Source organism: Podarcis erhardii (assembly GCF_964252035.2).
Source record: "Podarcis erhardii genome assembly, chromosome: 15".
Lineage (NCBI taxonomy): Eukaryota > Metazoa > Chordata > Lepidosauria > Squamata > Lacertidae > Podarcis > Podarcis erhardii.
In genome coordinates this window covers 16126565-16148726 of record NC_138505.1, presented here as the reverse complement: position 1 = coordinate 16148726, position 22162 = coordinate 16126565, and the positions used below count along the sequence as shown (strand labels likewise).

The 22162-nt window shown below is 49.3% G+C and overlaps 1 protein-coding gene across 6 annotated transcripts in view; it reads left to right on the top strand.

Annotated features, from left to right (window-relative positions):
* The first annotated feature begins 494 nt into the window (after nucleotides 1–494).
* AHNAK (AHNAK nucleoprotein) overlaps nucleotides 495–22162 on the top strand; it is a 54899-nt gene continuing 33231 nt past the window's right edge. For all 6 annotated transcript variants that reach the window (XM_081842373.1, XM_081842374.1, XM_081842372.1 and 3 more), the window contains exon 1: nucleotides 495–652. The gene's annotated coding sequence lies outside the window, so the exon portion shown is untranslated. The remainder of the gene's footprint in view (nucleotides 653–22162) is intronic.

The window sequence follows — 22162 nt, the reverse complement described above, 5'->3', positions numbered from 1 at the left end:
CCATGAAAGCTGAATGCTGGAAGAATCAGGACGGAGGGGCAGGGGAAGTAATTCACGCAGCACATAGAACTCACATAGAACTATGGAACTCACTGCCACAGGAGGGCCACCAACTTGGACTGCTTTAAAAGAAGACTGGACAAATTCACGAAGGAGAGGGGTATCAATGGCTGCTAGCTGGGAACAACTGGGGCTCTTGCGCTCGGATCCTGCTTGGTTTCCCCCAGGCAGATCTGGTTGGCCACTGTGAGAACAGGATGCTGGACTAGGTGGGCCACTGGTCTGATCCAGTAGGCTCCTCTTCTGAGAGTGAGTGGGGTGGGGGGCAGAGCTTGCTCCGCTGCCTCTCTCTTTCTCTCTCCTCTGAGCCTGGCTTGGTCCCTCCCTCCCCAGCTCCGGGAAGGGGAGCGAGCGAGCGGAGAGAGAGAGTCACACCCATCCCGGGCTGAGAGTTACAAGAGCCCAGCCCTAGACTGGGTGCTGCCCACTCGGTGCGCTCCTGCGGCAGGGATACCACGCGAGAGAGCCTGCTCGCCGGGGCTCAGCTACCGCCTCCAGGAATCCAGGACAGGATCGGGGTCTGGGCAGAAGCAGCCACCGGGACAAAGCCGGGCATGGCCGTGCCGGGCAGCTGAAGACCACGGACCCGCAGGTACCACCCGGGCGGGCGGGCAGGCAGTGCGGGGGGGGGGGAGGTGGTCAGCTTGGGCCGGGAAAGGGGGGGGAGGTCTGGTAGCCCCATCGCACGGCCACAGCCTCACCAGGGCTGACGGGACTCTATTTAATTTCGCCCCCCCCCCCGCAATCCTCCTGCATACTTGAAAATAAACTTGGGCACATTTTTGCAGAGCACAAGTTAGTCTCCCTCAAGCGCCCCCCCCTCCTCAAAAAGTTTGTATGTTTTAAAAGCTGTGCCTTGTCGAAAAGGGTTCCCCTCTCTGTTTGCTTAGCCCCCCCCCCCCCCCGTCCAGCCTTGGCACCTCTGGGCAACGCCCTTGGCACACGAGGCGGGAGGGTGGCGGAGCTTCCGCAGCCCTTTTCATTGCAGAGAAGTTGATGGAAAAGTTTGAAAGTTTTGGTGCGCGTGGAAACCGGATCGGTTTCGGGTGCGGAGAGGTGACCAAGCGAGGGGGAGATTCCGGGATCTGCGCCGATTCGTATTTATTGGAAACCGAAGTTATGGAAATGACTCTAGAGAAGAGCCACCCACTCCCTCCCTCTCACTTCGAGAAAGTCCAGGGCTTTCCGCTGGGTGTGACCCCGCCCTATCGTACTTTGAGGGGAGGGGTGCCCATTGAGAAGTGGGGGTAGCAAGACCTGGTGTAGGAGCGGGGCTGGATCCACAACTGGGAGGCTATCCGCGTGTGGATAGGCGGTGTGTGTGAAAACCATCGGCTTGTTTACACGACGTTAGTTGGGCTAGTTGGCTGGGGGGGGGGGGGCTTGAGGGGCAATGCCAGGGGGTGGTGCTTTTGGAAGTAGGGTTTTGTCCGGAGGCGAGTCTGATGGAGGGGAGCTCGGATGTCCCCCCTGGGTTGCTGCACGAGACGCTGGTGCGCATGCCCGTTAAGGCGTTGGCTTACTCCGGAGTGACTTCTTTTTGTGGCATCCAGTTTGCAGATCGGAAGGCGTGCAACCCTCAGGAGATCGGGCGGTTGCAATCAACGGGTGTGTGTGTGTGTGTGTTAGAGATCCCCTCCCAACCTCTTCGGACTTTTTGAATTTTGAGGGAATGACGCCTTTTTTGCGTTCTTTCAGATTACGGGGGAGTAAGGTCTGCACAGTCTTTTGCAAAGCTCATCTCTGCCCCCCTCCCGAGAGTATTTTTTCTCTTGGCTTAATTCGGAGTGGCTCCCTTTCGCATTGCTTGTCGAGAAAAGTCTGGCGATCTGTAGAATGGGGAAGGTGCTGCACTTACGAATCCGCGTGCAAAAAAAGGGGGGGGCGCTTTGCGTCTTGCGCTGGATGTCACTTCGGATCCAGCCTGCAACAGGCGCGGCGACTCCTCCTGGGCTCAAACTTTTGCGCGTCGTTTCGCCGGAGAGGGAGCGGCCGTCCGTCCCCGCGGCCGCCTCGCCTGGCTCAGTCCGGGGCTGGCCCTCTAGTAGGTGGGGAAGCTCCTCCCTGCCGCTCCCCCCCCCCACTTGGCCCCCCTCCAGCTGCCTCTGGAATGCGGTGGTTGGAAAGACTGACTAATGCGAAGCAGGCTTTTTAGCTGGCAGAGGGAGGGAGGGGCTGAGACCCGCTCCAAAACTTGGGATTGAGGGGGGGGGCGGGTGAGTCCAGGAAGGGATCTCTCTCAAGCAGGAGAGAGGGGCAAAAGAGCCAACACGTTGCATGCAAAGTAGGGGGGGGGTCTCGTCTGTGGAGGCGCCTTGAAGGAGGGGTAGTGAAGTTCCACAGAAACTGGCTGTGTGCATGCTTTTCTGTGGGGTGAGGCTGGGGGAATCTGGGAGCTCTATGAGTCTGAGGGAAAGCACTTTGCACGTGGCTTGTCAGCAGGAGCTGTGTAGGTGTGGAGCAGGGCGAGATTTGGGGAGGTTTTCAATAAAGAAGACTATTTTCTGTCAGTGTATGGGGCATTCTGGGGGAGCCAGGGGCCTTTGCACAGCTATTGGTAAGCTATTCCATGATGCTTTGAAGAAGTGTCTACAAATCCATGGGACAGACTTGAAGACATGTGTTTCTGGGGGGTAGAGTTACGAAAGTTTCTCTTCCCTCTGCAGCCAACTCTCCTCTTTAGGAACACAGATATTTTAATGGGACCATGTGGGGTGTCTGATCTAGGGGGCTGCAAATAATTCTGTGGGAGTTTATATAGCTGAGGGGAGTGCTTGTTTCATAAAACTGGTGAATTTAATTTTTAGGGGCCCATTGGGGAGATTTATAGAAATGTGCATTTCTGAGGCTGTGCCCCCTGGGCTATGCGGTTGAGCAGCTCTGTGCCCCACCCTATAGGAATCCACAGTGGCAATAAGTTCCCCCACCTTTGTTCTGTGCACCCCACATCCTTGTCCTGTAGCAGAAATTGTTCCCCTAGCAGATTGTAGGGGCCAGTACAGAGCTCCATCTTGTTATAGAGTCCACTCGTGTCGGGTTGTTCCTCCACCTCTTCTCATCCAGGATTGTTGTTTTCCTCCAGAGCCACAGATGGGTCCACAATGACACCCAGCTTTGCTCTCAGTTCTGCTCTGTATCTCTGGGCAAGGCCGAGATTTGGTTAGGTGAAAGGGGTGTTGGCCTCTGCCCTGGCAGGTAGGGCAGGCCGGAGCATACTGGTTCTGTCGCTTCTTCCTCCTCCACCACCGTGGTTGCTGGATCATGGGTTTCCTTTGGGCGTGGCACCTCTGCAGCAAGCAGACTCTGGCCTGGTGCAGCACTAACCCCCCAGACACTTTCTGGAGCAGTTCCTGGCCCCATGGCAGCTTGCTCGGAGCTCCCACGACAACCACAAAAGTTTATTTGAATTTAGTTGACACTGTATATTAACTCCCACCCCACCCCTTTTTTTTTGTCCTGCGTGGCAGGCATCCCAAAAGTTTCCCTAGCACAAAAGTTGCTGGGTTTCCCCCTTAAGTCTCCACTGGAATGGACAGCTCTGAAAAGGGGCTTTGATGGGTCAGGAGTGGAGTCACTTTCTCCACCCACCCCACTTTTCAAAGTCTCTTCGAAGAGAGACCAAATGTCCCAAGTGAACCAAGTTTGGGGGGGGGGGAGGAAAAGTGACCCATACACAAAGCAAGGCCAAGGGCTGTCTTGGCCAGGCTAGCAGGCCGAACAAAGTTTTGTGTGTGTTGTCTCTTTTGAAATGGCAAGATTCATGGTTGGCGCCACAGGCACAGTCGGTCAGCTAGGGCTTTGGCCTGAGGACTTTGGGGGCTGTGGAGGGGGCGGCTCGCTTGGTTGGTAAGGGAGGGAGAGAACTTCAATTTCCAAAACTCCCGACTCCTGACATGACACTGTGTTGGGGTGGGCAGCCAGTGGGGGCCGTCCAGATATTGCTGGCATCAAACCCCCATCACTCCTGAATATTGGTCATCCTTGTTGGGAGTCCAGCTGCATCAGGAGTGTCCCATGTTCCCCACTCTTGCCCTATTCTGAGGCCTAGTAGACCTCAGGTAGCCAACCTTGTGCCTTTATTACTAGACTGCAGGTGAGGGCTCAGCTGACTGAATGCTCCCTGATCACTGGGCTTTGTTTGTTGGCATGGGCGCATATTCAGTCACATAAACCACAACCCGTAGCTGTATAGCCCTGATAGAAGTTTACCACCTCAGTGAGAAGCAGGACCTTGAAGCGCCCATTGAAAGACAGCAGATTTAAGAGATGGATAGGACAGGACAAGATGGCTTAAAAAGCAACCTGAAGACAGCCCTGCCTGAGTCCCCCGCAAACGTTTCCTTTCCCCCTCACTGGCATTTTCTTCCCCTCAGCTCTTGAAAGGGAGTCTGTGTTTTCCAGCTTCCCTGCCTTCTCCACCTTGCACCTTCCTGGCTGGTAAGGCCTGTGTTGCATTCCTTCTTCCAGTTTGTTCACGAGGTGGTTCCTGGCCTGGTCTTCAAGGCACAGTGTGTTAATTTGCCTTTCACCATGTGTCCCTTTGCTACAAGGGTTTGTTGAGGGCACAATTAAGCAATGGGAGAGGGGGGGGGGAACCCCTTTGAAGGTTAACATTAGTTTAGGGTCCGAAAAAAGGTATTTTCCACTGGAGTCTTTAAAAAATAAATAAATGGGGTGCTTGCAATTATTTCAGGTTGCTAGTGTGCGTTTTGGGACGTGGTCTTCCCAATACCAAATTTAGCTGTTTGGGGACAAATCGACAACCAGAGGGAGGGTGGTTTTTGACCACCTGAAGAGAAGCTTTGCATTTTGAGGGTTGCATGCCTGCCAGCTGCTAGGTAATACAGTGATACCTCAGGTTACAAACACTTTGGGTTACAGACTCCACTAACCCGGAAGCAGTACCTCGGGTTAAGAACTTTACCTCAGGATGAGAACAGAAATTGCGCAGCGGCATCAGCAGGAGGCCCCATTAGCTAAAGTGGTACCTCAGGTTAAGAACGGTTTCAGGTTAAGAACAGACCTCCAGAACGAATTAAGTTCGTAACCAGAGGTACCACTGTACTACATAACTTGGCTTTGGTTGACTCTTTTAGCTAGTGCACCACCCAAAATTAATCTCTGGCTTTCCTAATGTAAAGGCTGTTATGTTGCTCTCTTTTTCTACTTCTGCCTAACCAGGAACTTGGGCATTTCGTATATGGTGTGAGGCAGATCAATAGCCTGGCTTTGCGTTTTTTGAAACAAAGAGAATCCTAGATGTGTAACCTGATCCCTCCAAGCACCTAGCAGAAGGCTAAATCAGTCTGCAATCTCCATCTTCAGACTGAGTTCAAATGCAGATCTCAAAAGTTTAAACCTCATCTGGACAACTCAAAAGTTTGCACACTGTTTTGTAACAGTTTGGCTGATTTTAATAGAGATGTGTTGCCCAGCTGTGGATTTTGGAGTGGGGTGCCTTCTCAGTTCTGGGAGAGAGTTGTAGGTGACTTTAAAAAACAAAGAAACCCAACCAAAAACCTCTTTTTGCGGGGGGGGGGGGGGAGAATTGAGTTCCTTTGGACATCCTTGCTCTGCAAGGGCGGCGGCAGCATTTCTGCTCACGAGGTCGGCGCACGTGAGACGTGGAGTTAATTCATATGTTCCTAAAGGAAACGTAGCTCAGAATGTGCTGCAAAGGCCTGGTCCTTCCAGGATTCCTGTCCAAGATTTTTTGCGGATGCTGCTTTGGAGAAAATCTGTTTCCTTGCCAGTTTGGTATTGTCTTTGAAAAGGGTGGAATAATCCTGAACGAGAAGGACAAATGGAAAGCAAAAGGCGCCTGGGATTTCAGCTTCAGAAATGGAGGAGAACATTGCCTTGGTGGGGCTAAGATATGGGGCGTGGAAGAGAGAAAGAGAGAGAGGAAAAGTGGGAGGTTGTACGTCGCTCTTGGGAAATCCAGAAAGCACAGGCTGGTCCCTGTTAGTAATTTCAGAAGCATGGTGGAGCCTTCAGCCGAGGCGGTGAGTAACCCATTAAAAATCATCTGAATTCAATCCATTTTCATAATTGCTTTGCATAACTTTGACTCTTGCATCATTCTGGTTTTGCTGGTACTAGGTGAGCGGGCAAGGGCACTGGCGTTTCAGAAAAAGTTTCAGTTAGCAGCCCCTCCGGCTTCTGGAGATTTCATCAGCTCGCACACTTTCAAGTATACATTTCACAACTATAAGGACTAGAAACATGATTTTTTTAAAAAAGAAAAAAAGAAAAAGCCAGGACTGTCAGGTGGTTGAATGCTGTTCTTAACAGTCCCCATTCTGTCCTCCATCCGCCGTGCCCCTGTCGTCCTCCAACATCTCAGCATTCACACAAAGTCCCGCCTTTGAAAACGGCTCTGTACAATTTAGCCTCCCATACACCCATCCCTTCGTCCTCTTAATTAAAGTCAGTAACCTGTTTTTTGCAGTTCTGGGACACTTCACATGTTTGTTGAGGGTGTGTAAGAGACCTGTGACCCTCATGTCCTTGCTCCTCTTTTGGTACACGAGAACGAAGGTGAAAAGGGGAGGGGAGGAAGCTTCCCTTGCCTAGTTAGAAAACCAACAGCTGCAAGACCAATTTGGCTTTTCGTTGACAGTGTGATAATTGACAAAGGGACGGACAAACTTAAGCCTAGTTCTTACTGAGGCGGTCCGCTTGTGTCTGGAGTGGCTTCTTCCAATTGCAAGTTGCAGCTGTATGGGGACAGGGGGTTGAGTCCTTTGGTTCAAGGTGATCTCTCTCTCTTCCCCAAGTCTGGAGCGATACTGCCCAGACACATGTTATCCACCTTAATGGGAATTAAACTTTGAACTATCCATGAGGGCTGTTGTGGCTTTGCTCCACACTTTTGAGAGCAGCGAAATTAAGCCAGAGTGTGTTAGGCCACAATTCCATGAAATATTAGAGGAGGAAATCCCCCAAAGTATTGGGTATGGAATTAAGTTCCCGAAGAATCTTAGCTTTCGTTTTAAAAAAAAGAAAAGAAAAAGAAACTCACCAAATTCCTAGCTTAATGGTTGCGCATATCTGGGCTATGCCCACTGAAATATCAGAGGGGTTTTGGGGAAAAGATTTTGTGAGGTTAGGGCATCCACATTACATGCATCCATATGTATTCATGCAAAAGAAAAGAGCATGCAAAATTATGCATGTTGCAAAATCCTGCTTCTCTCAGTACAGAGTGCAGAGCGCAGACGGCCCTGGGCATAACTGGCTGGCAGAGCAAGAGCCTCCACCATGTTCTTTGAAGACTTGTGAGGTTCCAAGCTTCCTGACTGACAGCTGCCAACTCTCCTTTGTTCTATCTCCAAGTGCATCAGCGTCCCATAGAATGATCTCCTCCCGCCACCCCTGGCTCTTGTGCTTTTTTATGCTATCAGTTAAAACTTATGCTATCAGTTAATAACCCCTTTCCTGGTTATTGGTACCCATATCTTTTCTATTACTGCTCTAATAGCTTGTGGGGCAGGGGGCAGAAATGGAAATTTAGAACTGGGAACTGGTGTAGGTGTAGGAATAAAACCGCCTCTCCCCATTGCTTCTCTGCTCCAGTAACTTTTGGAGTCCCTGTCTCAGCCAGCTACTTTTAGGTAAATATGATACATGCACATGCTAGTCTTCCAAGCTTCATCCGTTTAGGCCTTGAGTAGACTCTTTTAAAATGTGAACCCTGTGGACAAGTCTCTGGTGTGTTGCGTGTGAGCATCATATACAGAAGAAATTGACACACTGGACTCGTGCATTCAGCACCCTTCAGTTTCATTAAAACACTAGCAACCAACTTTGAAGCCCTCGTGGTTACAAAGGGGGAAAGTGCAGGGAGAGTTTTCAGAGGGTCAAGTGCTGGACCCAATTCCATGGCTTTCTGTGAGAACACAAATAAATTCTATCAAATATATGTGGTTTTAAATTCCAGCAGATCGTAATTTTGGATTTATTCAGTATGGCGCCTAAGCAGCCTCGTGTTCGGAAGCGGATCATGCTCTTTATGCATTCTGGATTGGACCAGGGTGCTATTGGGACAAAAAAAGCAAGAGAAGCCAAAAGTGTGCCATTGTTTCCCACAGCTGTGAGTCATGCAGAGATGCAACGGGAAGCCTTGGTTGGGGTTGGGTAATTCAGCTAAATCTCTGGGTTGGAAGTGATTGTGTGAGATGTAATTATCTGGTTGCACCTGATGTGGAAATGCGTCTGCCGCTGGCAGGAGCCGATTGGATGGAGTTAAAAGTCCTGATCAGGCAGAGAAGCAGTGGGCAACCTCCTTTGTGGCTGGGTGGGTGTCATTATTTATGTGAGCATGCTCACAGCCCTCTCCTGGCATACGGTGTGGGGGTTACTGATTCTGTCAGGGCTTCTTTAGCCGTGATTCCTGCATTGCAGGAGGTTAGACACGATGACCCCTGGGAGTCCCTTCCAACTCTACGATTCTGTGATTCTGCTGCTCTGTGCAACTTCACCCCTTCTGCCTTCTGGAGTGGGAGAATGTCTTCTCATCTGCCTGAGCATGGGCAGCCTTTGGGGCTGTTTCCCTGGCGTCTCTATCGTCGTTCTTTTCTTCTTTCCCTCCTCTGCACCCCATTTCTCCTGGGCTCCTTTGGAAGGAAGGGCGAGGTTTAAATCTAACATAAATAAATAAAAATTCATGGGCAGGGGATATCGTTTAAACAGGAAGGCAGACAGTAAAGATCCTCTTCCGTGAACGTAGGTGATTGAGGGGCAGTTAGACTATGGCAGGGGAAAGGCAAACACCCCCCCCTCCTCCTCCTCTTGAGATAAAAGATCTGCGCCTGTTTGCCCTAACCGGTGACTCTGGAATGAGAGGCAGGGACCAGCCCATGCACTGTGGGAGCCTTGTGGGTGTGTTGCTCAGTCCTCCAAAGGCATCTTTCTCTTTGACATGTGGCAGGCTGGGTCGGTGGAACCTGCTGGAGTTTGACTGAACTTGGGAGGATAAAGGCAGCTAGCTGCTTGATTCCTGCTGCAAGTGCATATTGTTGAGAGCTGGACTGAAGACTCTGACTTCAGCAGAAGATAATGGCACTGTTCTCAACCTACATGGTCCTGAACAGAAGGATACTGGCAATCTGTAAGAAGAGCCTTGCTAGATGTGGCCAAAGGGCCATATATCCCAGCGACCTGTTTCAGGCAGTGGGAAGCTTTCAAAAGGGGGGGGGGGATCCAGAGGCACTCACCCACCTACTCCGCTTTGAGCCATTGTTGACTCCCAGCAACTGGCATTCAGTAGCTTTGCTGGAGCTTATAATAAAATAATGCAAAGTCAAAGCAACAAATTGTTTTTGAAAGCAAAATCACAATAAAACAAGGCACCGAAGTGATCTATAATAAGATAAATTGGAGGAACGAAAACGTTTTTGTGTGGACCTTTTGGGGAAGGGACTTCTCCCTCCAAGATGGAGTGCCACAATCTAAAAGCCCCCATCTTTCTTTACCCATCTCTCCTGATCGTAGCAACTAGGTTGGTTTAGGCAGGAACAGTTAAGCACTGCAAAGTAGTGCTTCCTCTTATCTGTCCTGAATCTTAAGCCCGTCAGTTTTGTTGGATGACCTGAAGTTTAGTTTTGCATGTGGGAAACACCCCCCCCACACACACAATACTTTCTCTGCACTGTGCAAAAAGAAGAAAACTATGGAACTCGCTTCCACAGGAGGCAGTGATGACCACCGGTCTAGATGGCTTTAAAAGAGGATTAGACAAATTCACGGAGGAGGAAAGAGTTATTGATGGCTACTAGCCACGATGGCTATGCCATGCAGCCAGAGGTGATAATGCAGGAGGGGAGGGGGCTCTTGTGCTTAGGTCCTGCTTGGAGTTTCTCCCCCAGGCATCTGGTTGGCCACTGTGAAAACAGGAGGCTGGTCTAGATGGGCCATGGGCCTGATCCTGCAGGGATCTTCTTAGGTTCATAAAGAGATGTCCCTGCCTTACAATTAAATTTCAACACAAGACAAAATGAGTTATTTGCTGCTTCCTTTGCCCAAGTGAGCTTAGAATCGGCTTCGGGAGGGTCTGGAATAGGACACAAGGAATCTGGAGGCCAGTCTGACCCAATTTCGCAAAGACTGGAGCACACAGCACCGTGTTTGCTTCATGTGAAGGTGATGCAAGGAGGAGACACAACCACAAGAATTCTAGGATTGGAGTGTCACAGGGTTGGGGCAGAGGCAGAATGCCAGATCCCAGCCTGCTGCAGCCCCCGGGGGCAACAGGAGTGGCAAAAGCTGCTCACTTCCCTTGCTCTGGCCTCCCCACTCTCTCTTGTTTTTTAAATATCATTATCAGCCTGATCTCCCTTGCTTCTTTGGGGCTTGCCCCAACACAGTAGGTGTGAAGAGCTGGGTGGCGAGGAAGGTGCCAGTGGTTGGGCTTGTTCCCCCAGTACCTGAAAACAAGACAAAGGGGAACCAGCAAAAGGGCCTGTTCATGCCCTGGAGATCGCTCAGCAGCTTCAATAGGGGACAAGCCAGGGCAAGTCGGTGGAACCAAGGAGCCTGGGATGTGTCTGGCCAGGTTATTGTACAGTCAGCTATCGCAGAGGAGCATGTGCGCACGGAAGGGCTGGGTATGTGTTCTTGGTCTCCACGATACCAATGGGATGTGTGGGTGTGTGAATTGATTGCGGGGCGTGTGTCTGTGTACTCTAGGCCTGCCAAGATGGAACCCATGAGTGCAGCAGAGGATTCCAGGGGACACCTCTTTAAGGCGCACACTCAAATCTCAAACAAGTTGTTGGCCAGGGTCTTCATACCTTGCTGTTCTTGCCCCCCCCCCAGGTCATTCCACTTTGCTGCTTCCCACACAATCCACATGTAGGCAGGGTTTTGTTTCTCATTTCTTAAAGCCTGGCTAAAAAGGTCTTGCAGGGCTGTTTTCCCCCCACATTGCATCCAAAACCTACTGAACCTGTTTGACTGCAGTGATTGAAGGAGGTGTGCCTGCACCAGAAGAAGTGAAAGCCGTTCTCAGACCCCTTTCAGTTTCCCTGAAAAATAATCCCCTGCCCACATAAGTCTTAAAGTTGTAAGGTAGTTTAGGTTTTCAGGACTTCTTGTTGTTTGTCATTCAGTTGTGTCCGACTCTTCGTGACCCCATGGACCAGGGCACGCCAGGCATTCCTATCTTCCACTGCCTCCTGCAGTTTGGTCAAACTCATGCTGGTAGCTTCGAGAACACTATCCAACCATCTCGTCCTCTGTCGTCCCCTTCTCCTTGTGCCCTCCATCTTTCCCAACATCAGGGTCTTTTCCAGGGAGTCTTCTCTTCTCATGAGGTGGACAAAGTATTGGAGCCTCAGCTTTAGGATCTGTCCTTCCAGTGAGCACTCAGGGCTGATTTCCTTAAGAATGGAGAGGTTTGATCTTCTTGCAGTCCATGGGACTCTCAAGAGTCTCCTCCAGCACCATAATTCAAAAGCATCAATTCTTCGGCAATCACTAGCCGTTTGCTAGTGACATGCATTTTGTATTTGGGAAGCTGCTACACCCAAGTGCAAAAATGGCAGCACAATCAACAGCCCCAAGAGGATGGCAGGAAACATGGGCTTCTGAACACACTGTGCTTCCACCTCCCCGTTTTGAACAACATTTCTGCTTTCCTTTCCCGTCCATGCCCGTGTCCCAGCTTTGTGCAACTAGGATGGTCAGTGAGCCTTTCCTTTGTGCTACAAATGCTTTCTCTCTCCCATGCATGCACACCCACTCCCTTTTGTCTCCTTTCTGGGTGCCCCCAAGCCAATGTATCTGGCAAGTTCTTTGCCTTCCTAATTAAATTTTCAATGCCGCTCATATGACTTTATGGTTCGGTGTTGCTCTGGATCACCAGTGGAACAAAGGCAGGATTTTCTTCCTCTTCTACACAATCCAACCCTTTCAATCCCTGCGTTGATTGGAGCAGAAGGGGCATGAAATTGAAAGGGGAAGAGAACAGGATCCTGCTTGTCCTGTGGAAGGTGGCCCCCCAGTACAAGAGATTGTCCTTGCTTCAGAAGCAGCTCCCCCCCCCCGGCATTCTTGGAACACTCCTAATACCCCAGTGCAGATGCATGGAAAGCTTAAGTCTATGTGAGCTTTGTTTACAGTGCTGGAGAACAGAGAAACTCTGATCTTGTGCAGTTTTCTGGAATCTAGAGAATCTAACTAGAACAGCCCTTGCATGAGACCAAAGATCCATCTAGTCTTGATGGTGTGTGTCCTTTCCTTCCTTCCTTCCTTCCTTCCTTCCTTGCTTCCAGAATGACTGACCCCAGCAAAACTATCCACTGAGCTTCATAGGTGAGTGAAATCTGAAAATAGATGAGGGATGGGGAGTCCATGGTCCTTCACATGGTGTTGGGATTCTCAGTTTACCAACATGGCCTGTGGGCAGGGACAACGGGAGTTCTAGATTAGCAACAACTTGAGAGGCAGAGGTTCTCCATCCCTGCTCAGGTAGAAGCAGATGATGTACCTAAGATGTACCTCAGTATATGTGCATTGACTGAATTGTACCTAATTTCGCTGGCAGAACTGGCCAGGTGTGCATGTTCTCTCCTTCTCACCACTGTGTACAAAACTCTACCTGTGGAGTTCAGACTTTACATCAGCCTAACAAAGACCAACGTCCTGGATCAGGTTGTCACCAACACTCCACACATCAAGCGTTGATGACCACATGTTTTGGGTGGTAGATGGTTTTGCCTCCCTGGGCTCCATCGTAACCAGCAATCTCTCCATTGATGCTGAGCTGGATAAGCATATTGGCAAGGCAGCTATGGCAATGGCTTTCCTCTCTGAAAGGGTATGGAAGAATGTGATGCTAATGACCAACACAAAGATGAAAAACCAGCTCTGCATTACAAAGATGTCTGCCATTGCAACATGAAGGCTGGCGACGATAACTCAGCTTGTGTGGGAATCCCTTGCAGACAAACCACAGTGCCTGGAGACAGTCATTCGGGTCATACATCCACAGCAGTGACCAGAGGAGGAATGACTGCTGGGAGAGCCACATGGTCCACCTGCATGAGCAGAACTGGATGCCTTCATCTGCCCCAGCTGCAAAACATGTCTCTACAGTGACAGCAGGTGCTGTAACTCTCCAGTGGTTGACTTCACCCCCGAAGGCACACTCCTCCATTGTCTCCCGAGACAGACAGATGCCAATCAGCCTCTGATTACAGTGTTTGACCTTTTGGTTCTAGGTCAGAAGAGTCCGTCCTTGCTGACTGATTCTCCCCCCCCCCCACTCATCTGTTTTATATGTCAAATAGCCATCACAACATATACATAAAACTCGTAAAACAGGCATTATGCAACTTAGTAAATCTCAGCAGCGAATAATAGTGAGACAAGAAGATTGCAGAGGAAACATACCAGGGCATAGTCACACCCTCTTAATGTTTGATATGTGAAAATTGGGACATGCCTATGTAAGCCTCCTGTTCTCAGTCCCGTGACCAGCACCTGACTCTTTCTCATCCTCCATTTGTTACTTAGGGCTGCTGGGCCTTCTCTGCCTCTTCTGATCTTCTTGCAGTAGTTTAAAAGCAAAAGGGGCTTTATTGTCATGTTCCAGTATACACTGGAAATACATGATTGCCCTATAATATTGTTAATGGCAGCTGGTTTTATTAGGCAGTTCGCTAGTGAATCATGCATGCTTTCACCAGTGAGAGCTAAGGGTTAGGAAATGGTCTCTTGGCAGCTAGGAATCTCCCTGTGCTTTGGAATATGACACCGATCAGAGCTTAGAGATGGCCACATCCCTCTTGGTAAGAGTTTGTGTGGGTGTGTATCTGGAGTCAGCAGCTGGGAAGACTGGTTGGAGGGAAAGACAGGATGTAAATCCTCAGTGAAAGCCAAGCAATGTGTTACCAGCAGTTCAAAAGGAGCAGGGATGGGGAGAAGACTGTAGCCTTTCAGAAGTTGTTGGGCTACAACTCCCATCATCCCTGACCACTGGCCATGCTGGCTTCTGGAACCAATGGGATTTGGAGTCCAACAACATATGGAGGGTCACAGGTTCCTCACCACTGTGCTGGAGGCAAGGTATATGCACCCATCCTTCCCTCCCTCAGGGGTGGAATATGTGTGGAGCCAGGGGGATGGGGGGGCTGATGTTTCTCAGAGGCATCCTCAAGAGGTGAACTAGAGACAACTGTGACGTATCAGAAAATAAAGAGCTTTCCCTGATACACAGGGATCATTAGGCTGTAGGCATATCAGTCCCAGCCACCAACCTGCTGCCCCAGATATGCAGCTAGAAGCCAAGGGTTTCTCTTCGCTCCTAGTAGGTTTTGGATCAGGAGGTCAGTTTACAATGGGCCAGCATGACCACCAAAGGATGTAGCCCATTTGAGGGTTTCCTTTGGGGGACACTTAAGGGCCAAGGCAGGAATTTCTGAATAATACACCTCAAGTTAAGTGGCATATGGATTTTAAGCTGCACTCGCTTAGTCCTATTCCTAACCCCAAAGTGCTTCTGAAAAGGGATGTTGATTACTTTGGGGGGGAGCATTTAACAACCAGACAGGATGGAGGCAGGGTGTGTGTGTGGTGGCTACCTGCAGACTCTGCTTTATATCTGCAACCCAGAGAAGGGTACCTCTCTCCCCTCCAGCAATAGTAACATTTGGTCTGTGTTGCTGCCACTTACAATTAGTCCAACACAAAACAGCAGTGGTTGACATACCATACAGACCGGCACCCACTGCACCCAGAAGGTCAGGTCAGATTGTGCCTTGGAGAAAATGCTTTGAAAGGAACACTGTGTGTGTTGGGGATGCAAAATCTTGTTTACATGCAGATGAAAGGAGGATAGTCACCCTAACTATTGAGAAACCACACCCAAGCATTGTCTGATTTGGGGGCAGGTGGGAGGGAAACAGGCAAAACTTAATGACTGTGAAGATACCATGCCTGCCTTTCATCCACAGACATAAGGGACTAGATGCTTGTTTGTGTTTCAGCTAAGGATTCTCTGCGCATTCTCTTCAACCTCCTGATTTTGCAAATCTGTGCAGATAAGTGCAGCGGCAGTTCCGAGTTCAGAATTCAGTTCCTGCTGCAAATCTGGCTCGGTGGTTTGTCCTAGACGTTGTTATAGGAATTTTAAGGTGTTGCTCTCAGCCTCCATTATGCAATATCGATATTGATACTGATCTCCTTCGCAGGATTGGTGCAAAGGTTGCAACAAGGAGAAATGTGTGTGAACCTCTTTGAACACTTGGCTTTATAAATATGTTAACATTAGGCTGGGAGATTCCTGCAGTGACTGGAGCTGGGATTGTTGTTAAGTTTCTAGCATGAGAGTGACCCTGGAGTAGAAGACATGTGAATGTAAGAAGGGTCTGCTGGATGAGACCAGTGGCCCATCTTGGCCAGCATCCTGTTCTCACAGTGGCCAAACAGATGCCCATTATGGGAAACCCCAAACACAAGAGCAGTTTCCAGTGAAATGGTCCTCCGAAGCATATCTGTCTCCAACTTTGGAGATAGAGAACAGCTATCCTGGCTAGTAGCCATCAGTAGTCTTCTCCTGTTCCCTGAATTTGTCCAGTCCTCTTCTAAAGCCATTGCTGCCTCTCCTGATGGAAGGTAGGGTCTGCAGCTCAGTGGTTGCTTCCAGATTCAGTCCCTGGCATCTCCAGCTAAAGAATATCAGGCAGCAGTGGGCGGGAAAAGCACCTTGCTTTCTGCCAGAGACCTGCCTCCAGCCAGACTTAACAATACTCTGATACACCCCGAATAAGTTAACTTCACATGAACCAGGCCTGTGAAACCTCACTCTCAGCACCCTCTTATCTCTTCCATCTCCCGGTCCCGAGGAGTTGCAAGGGCTGGGACTGAGGAGAAGGAATCTGCCTCTGCAAGTTTTGCAGCCTCAATTTGGAAGGCAGAAAGGGGCAGGCAGGCAGAACTTCGCCCATGCCCAGAAGTCTCTGTGGAGTGGATTGAGACGCAGCATAAAGGACTCCTTGTACAATGCCAAGGCGAGCTGTGGGGTGGCAGGACTGAGGGTTGAATGCAAGCGTATCTCAGCCCGAGGCTTTTTGCGACATGAATTGGGTCAAAGGGAAGAATTTGGGGCAATCAGGAGGAGGCTGTGAGATAGCGAAGCTTTGAAGAATTTGATGCAATTAGGAGGAGGCTGTGAGATAGCAAAGCTTTTGTGCCTGGAATTAAGCAGATAACTGGAGGGTCGCCATTCTCCTTCAAAAGGGAAGGTGTGCATTAGAGCAGGCACGTCCAGCTCCCAAGAGACTGCGATCTACTCACAGTATAAAACAACTGGCAGTAGTGATCTACCCAAAGTTGTTGAGCTTCTTTTTTAGGGAGCCAAATTTGTTGGGCTCTTCTTACGGAGCCAGAGTTCTTGAGCATTTAACAGGGGGTCCACGATCAACCAAGACTATCGCTCATTCCATGTCTCTGATACACAAAATAGGAGTATGCTCGGCTGACGAAGCCTGGCAGGGTGAAACAAGGTATTATTCCAGGAATCCTTGTCACATTTAAGTTCTTTCGCATTCAACAACTATATTTTGCAAAGGCACATGTTAAGATCTTTCGTATCCTTTGTCTGATACCTGCTCACAGCAGCTGTATACAACAACCATACAAAGGCAGATGTGGAACATTACAAAGAAAAGTTCATCTTTTGCAGGTACTGCTCCTTAAAGTTGTTACGTTTGGCATTTGTATTCGCTAAGACATACGAGGAACACAAAAAGCTTTTATTTGAACATTACATTTACAAAACCTGATTCATTTGTACATACGTGGAACACAAAAGCTTCTATTTGGACGTTACGTATATAAGAACTGATCTATTTTTATTCCCTGTTCTAAATGTTGGTCCTTAATTGCTTCTACTCAATTAGATAATGTGAAAAGTGTTACCTGTTTATATGATGTATAAAGAATTTATATAGTTAAACACAGACAGTTACGTTGTGGGTATATTTGCATTAGAGCAACAGCTGGAAAGTTTTGCTTGAGTTTGCTAGAGCAGCAATGAGGCACCTTTTCCTCCCAAGTCTGGGCTGTGAATTGGGGGACCCACCGAGGCAAAGGAGGCCGTGCGATAAGACCCAGACTTGTCATAGGGTCCCATTTTCTGAGGTCTGCCCTGATTCTGGGCAGGCCAGCTCCCATAAATTTCGGCCATTCCCTGGCTTGGATTCCTGGCTTTCCATGTTTTGTTTCTTTTCAAAAGCACCAAGCTGACCACTAGTCCTTATAGAGCCAGAGATACAAAAGCAGATGTGCAGGTATTCCTCCTCCTAGCCATTTGGCCTTCCTAGATTTTAACCGCATTCTAAAACCTAATCGCTTTAGAGAAAAAGTTAATTGGGGTGTAGGCGGCATGCTTGCAGAAATGCCCTCTTCTGCCCAGAGCAGCCATTGTTTTCCATCTGGGCACCCTCTGTTTAACTTCCCCACCCACTTCATTTGCATAATTAGCAAATAATTTGCAGGTCCGCCTTGCTGAGCTCCTGTTCCAGGCTGCACTGTGGAGGGAGAGGCCATGGTGAGCAGAGGCTGCCCCTCTCCCTCTCCTCTCTCTCTCTCTCTCTCTCTCTCTCTCTCTCTCTCTCTCTCATCTCCTCACTAGTTTAGAGGCAGGAATGGCAAGGAGTGCTAGCAGAGGCCAGAGGCTGGGATGTGACCCTAGGCAGGTGCCCTGTGATGCTGGCACCAGGCAGGGCTGCATGTCCCATGACAAGTTACGTGCCCTTCCTCCCTCACCCGCCCTTGCCGAAAATGTGGACGTTTCCTTAAGCTCCTGGTGTTTCAATTAAAATACTGTGTTTTTTGCTCTATAAGACTCACTTTTTCCCTCCTAAAAAGTAAGGGGAAATGTGTGTGCGTCTTATGGAGCGAATGCAGGCTGCACAGCTATCCCAGAAGCCAGAATACAGTAGTAAGAGGGATTGCTGCTTTCACTGCACAGCGATCCCTCTTGCTGTTCTGGCTTCTGAGATTCAGAACATTTTTTTTCTTGTTTTCCTCCTCCAAAAACTAGGTGCGTCTTGTGGTCTGGTGCGTCTTGTAGGGCAAAAAATACGGTAAACGCAGCCCTGTTGATACCTTGCTTGCATTCTTCTCCAGGCAGAAATTGGATAGAAATATACCGTAACATAACACCCTAGCTGTTATTGAAATGCTGAGCCAGTTGCATTTTAGCAGATGAGGTTCTCTTTTGTTTTGAAAGGAAGGGAGTTAAGAGCTGGGGGGTGGGGTGTCATCAGAAAGGCCTTGTTAAACCAGGTGAAAAGGCCCTTATTTTCCAGAGTGGCTTGTGAGATGTCTCTGGGGGAAGCCCAGAGAGAAGCTGTCTCCCCAACGTTACCCTCTCAGCCTCATTGGGAACACTCTGTCCCAAGGATGGGGAATCTCTGGGGCCCCTCCAGATGTTCCCATCAGCCCCAGTAGCCAGCCTGGCCAGTGGTTAAGAACAGTTAAGAGCCAGCAGCATCTGGAAGGTGTCAGATTCTCCACCCCCAGTTTGGGACGAGATGGGCGCATTCTTGAGGAGCGCCATCTTGGTGACTCCCGACCCAATCCTCTCAGGCTAACCTGCATGGGCAGAGAAGCAATATTTGAAGCCTAGGGAGTCACAGGGACAGAGAGGCCTATCCCCAGGGCACGATCTGGGGACTGCATCCACCAGTTGCCCTCCCTCTGCTCTCGTGTGGCCCCGAAAGGAGGAGATTTTCCTACTGCTTTTTCACCAGCGTTAATTATTTTTGCTGCCTTCACTCTCAGAAACAACCCTGCGTCTCTCCATGGGACTCTTTGAGCACATGGCAACCACGGAAGAAGCAGGGGGAACTCAAATGGTCTTGTAAAGGGACTCTTGCCTAATTGGGAAGGAGAAATCCCCTCCTAATGAACAGACACCATGAAGGGTATTTTCCCCCATCCAGGAGAAGCAAAAAGCATATGTACGACCTGCAGTGCTAGTGGTAGCTCCCCACCCTCCACGTGGTTCACATGCTGACCCATAGTATGATCTTTGCTGCTGGTGCTTTTGAGTGTGTTGCCTCGCCTGGTGGTGGCGGCAGTGGTGTGGGGATTAGCTGGGCAGGGGCGGGGGGACACAGCAGCCTTCATTTTGCTCATCTCATCTCCCCTTTTTATGTTCTGGAGCGTCAAGTCAGCCATTGCATCAGTCTGCCATCCCGGCAAACACAACAGCAACAATTAAAAAAATGCCCAGCCAGGATAAAGGGATTAGTGCTTCTGCCTAGAATGGTACCCACAGAGTGCAGCATGACAATGTGCACACACACAAATACACACTTTGACATCCCAAATGGGAGGCTTTTTTACTCCTCCCAGGGAGTTTTGTAGGATCATGCACTAAATCGCCTTTTAAGCTTAATAGAATTATATTTAAGGTTTTTTTTCTATTGCACTGACCTGCACAAGACTTCATCTTATATTACATTGATTTTTGTTCCATTGCATCTCCCCACCCCCACTCCATAACATCTCAGTCTCCACCCACGTAGCATTCCAGAGTCTGGGTGTGTTTATCGGTCCGGCCTCTCTCTTTTTTGAATAATCCTGTTGTATGATATTGAGGGACACTTAAGACCAAAAGGCAACGAAAGATTGATTGGGGGCGGGCAGCAGCATGCAGATGTGGTGGAGTGGGGCAGGCAAAGAAGGTGGGGACCCCATTTGGGATCCTCCTGTGCCACCCGAAAGAGGATCAGGGAACTCTTGAAAGGGCGTCTATGTTGACCAGTTGCAACAAAAACTGCCTAGAGACAGAAGCACATTTGGAATCCTGAATTAATGGTCTTATTAGAGGAGGGGGAGCTTTTCAGATTGCAGTTATATGTATTATTATTTCACTTAATTACCACAGCTCATTCTGCTTTGTTGGGGGCCCGGGACTTAACCACAACGGACAGTCTTGTAGCAACTGCCAGGTATGCTGTTGCACGTTGATTTCTTAGACCTAGCGTCCATGACGGCTTGTGCCATTGTAAATAAGGTGGTCTTTTAAGGTAGCAGGAGCAGGTTATCGTTTTGCAAACTAGGGTAATGCGTTCGCCTGAGTGCAGAATCTTGGGGTGGAATCTGAAATCTGAGAGTACTCCACGTGCTTCTGCTGGGCAGATAGCTGCTTTCCTGGCTCTGCTTCTTCCCCCGTGTTGAGTGGCACACCCTTCCCCTCTCCTTTCATACGCCTCAGAAAAGAATGAAAACTGAAAATTCAGGGACCTGAAATACCACTGAGGGATGTGTGAGTGTCCCCCACCAATGGCTCTGCAGCTGTCACGTTATTAAAGGGTTAGGGTTATCTCCATAGACTGATGAACAGTGAGCAAGGGCTTGGGCTGAGCTGCAAGCCTGAGTGGAAAAGCCGCCTCCCTGGGGTCTGAAGACATGCCTTTGTAAAGAATTGTTGAATTATGCAATATTGCAAAACACCCAGATCCTTCCAAGCCGTGGCCTTGGGAATCATTTTCATGGCCAAGGCTCAGCTTCTGCTGCACGTGAAGTGAGGATAAAGAATCAAGGGCTGCCGAGCATGTGCAGAGTGCTTTTTGTAAGAGCTTGGTCTTTTAGTGTAGCAGCACCTGCACTTCGGAACTCCCTGCCTAATCTGTTCTTAGTCTATGGTTCTTTTTTGTTTTTCAAAAGTCTTAAATTATTGCTGATTCTTCTTATTGATAATTTTACTCTTTTATCTTTTTTATAAATCCCCTTTTGATAGTACACCCACCCCCCTAGTCAAGCAGTTTATAAATAAGCCTTGCAAATCTGGAACTGTACTTGATAATCTGATCACGTTGATAGACTTTACTTGGACGTTGTTATTTTAAGCCATGTGTGCAGTTGAACTTCTTTTGCATGACTGTTTTATAATTTTGTTTTTCGTCTTTTAATTTTCATCTGTTTTAATTGCTCTCTCTGTTTTATATACATTATAAAACGGGGGGTAGGGGGAGTGTATACATTTTAATAAATAAACAATTTCAATGGGGCTTTTGTGCCGGTCAGATCCATTCATCTCCTCCCTCGCCACCCTTAAAATCTAAGGCATTGGGTATTTGGGGCGAGCAGGTGCATTTATTTTGTACATCTTCAGCCCCACCTTTCTTTGAAGTTGCTCAGGGTGGCAGCATGCGATATTTCTCGCCTTGCCTTATCCTCACACAACAACCCTGTGAGGCAGGTCAGGCTGAGTGTCACATGGTGAGCTTTGCAGGATTTGAACCCAGTCCCGGCCTGACATTCTAACCACTGCCCATACCTCAGAGGTGCTAGGGCTCTGGGTGCTTCCTTTGGGGAGCCCCTGGGTACGAGAGCACGGCTGACCGCTTGAAGACCACCACTCTCGGGTTACCAAAGTGTCTCCCTTGCCTCCTGGAAGCGCTGCCTCTGGGCTTTCCCCACAGAAACACGGCCCCTGTTTTGACGACTTCCTATCTCGAGCCCAGTGAGATATTCTGCCGCAGAATACCCTCTCCCGTGACATTGTGGGAATGTCGTGCTATGTTTTGCAACCTCCCCTTTTCCAGTAATAACCCCGGCGATCCCAAGAAAGCCTGACCGGCTCATAGCTCTCGAGGCCAAGCAGTTGGTTCTAAAAATACAGAGAATTCAAGCACGTGGCCCCCCTCCGAATAGAAGCAACTGGCGGGGCCCTCGTGGTTGGCATAGCTCCCTTGCGATGGTTGGTTTCTTCTTTCAAAGCTGGGGACAGGCAGGCATGATGAGCCAGGATCCTGCCTCACTCAATGGCCCTCCCTGCTGCCAAGGCCACAGAGCAGCTGGCACTGAACTCTGCGGGGGGGGGGGTAATAGAAGAGGGGAGGGCGGGGGCATTCCTTGGGGCGTTATGGGGGTAGGACCCCTTGGCTTGTGTAGCCAGTAGTTGTGTTTGTTGAGAGTTTCAGACGTAAAACGTACGAGTCCATCTAGAAGGACCATTTCCTGTACTCCTGAAAAGGTGAGCAGTACATTTTCGTCTGAAAATGTGTGCGGTACTTTTTTAAATCTGAAAACACGTGCCTTAATATTTGTATCTGAAAACGTGTCTGTTGCATTTTTATCT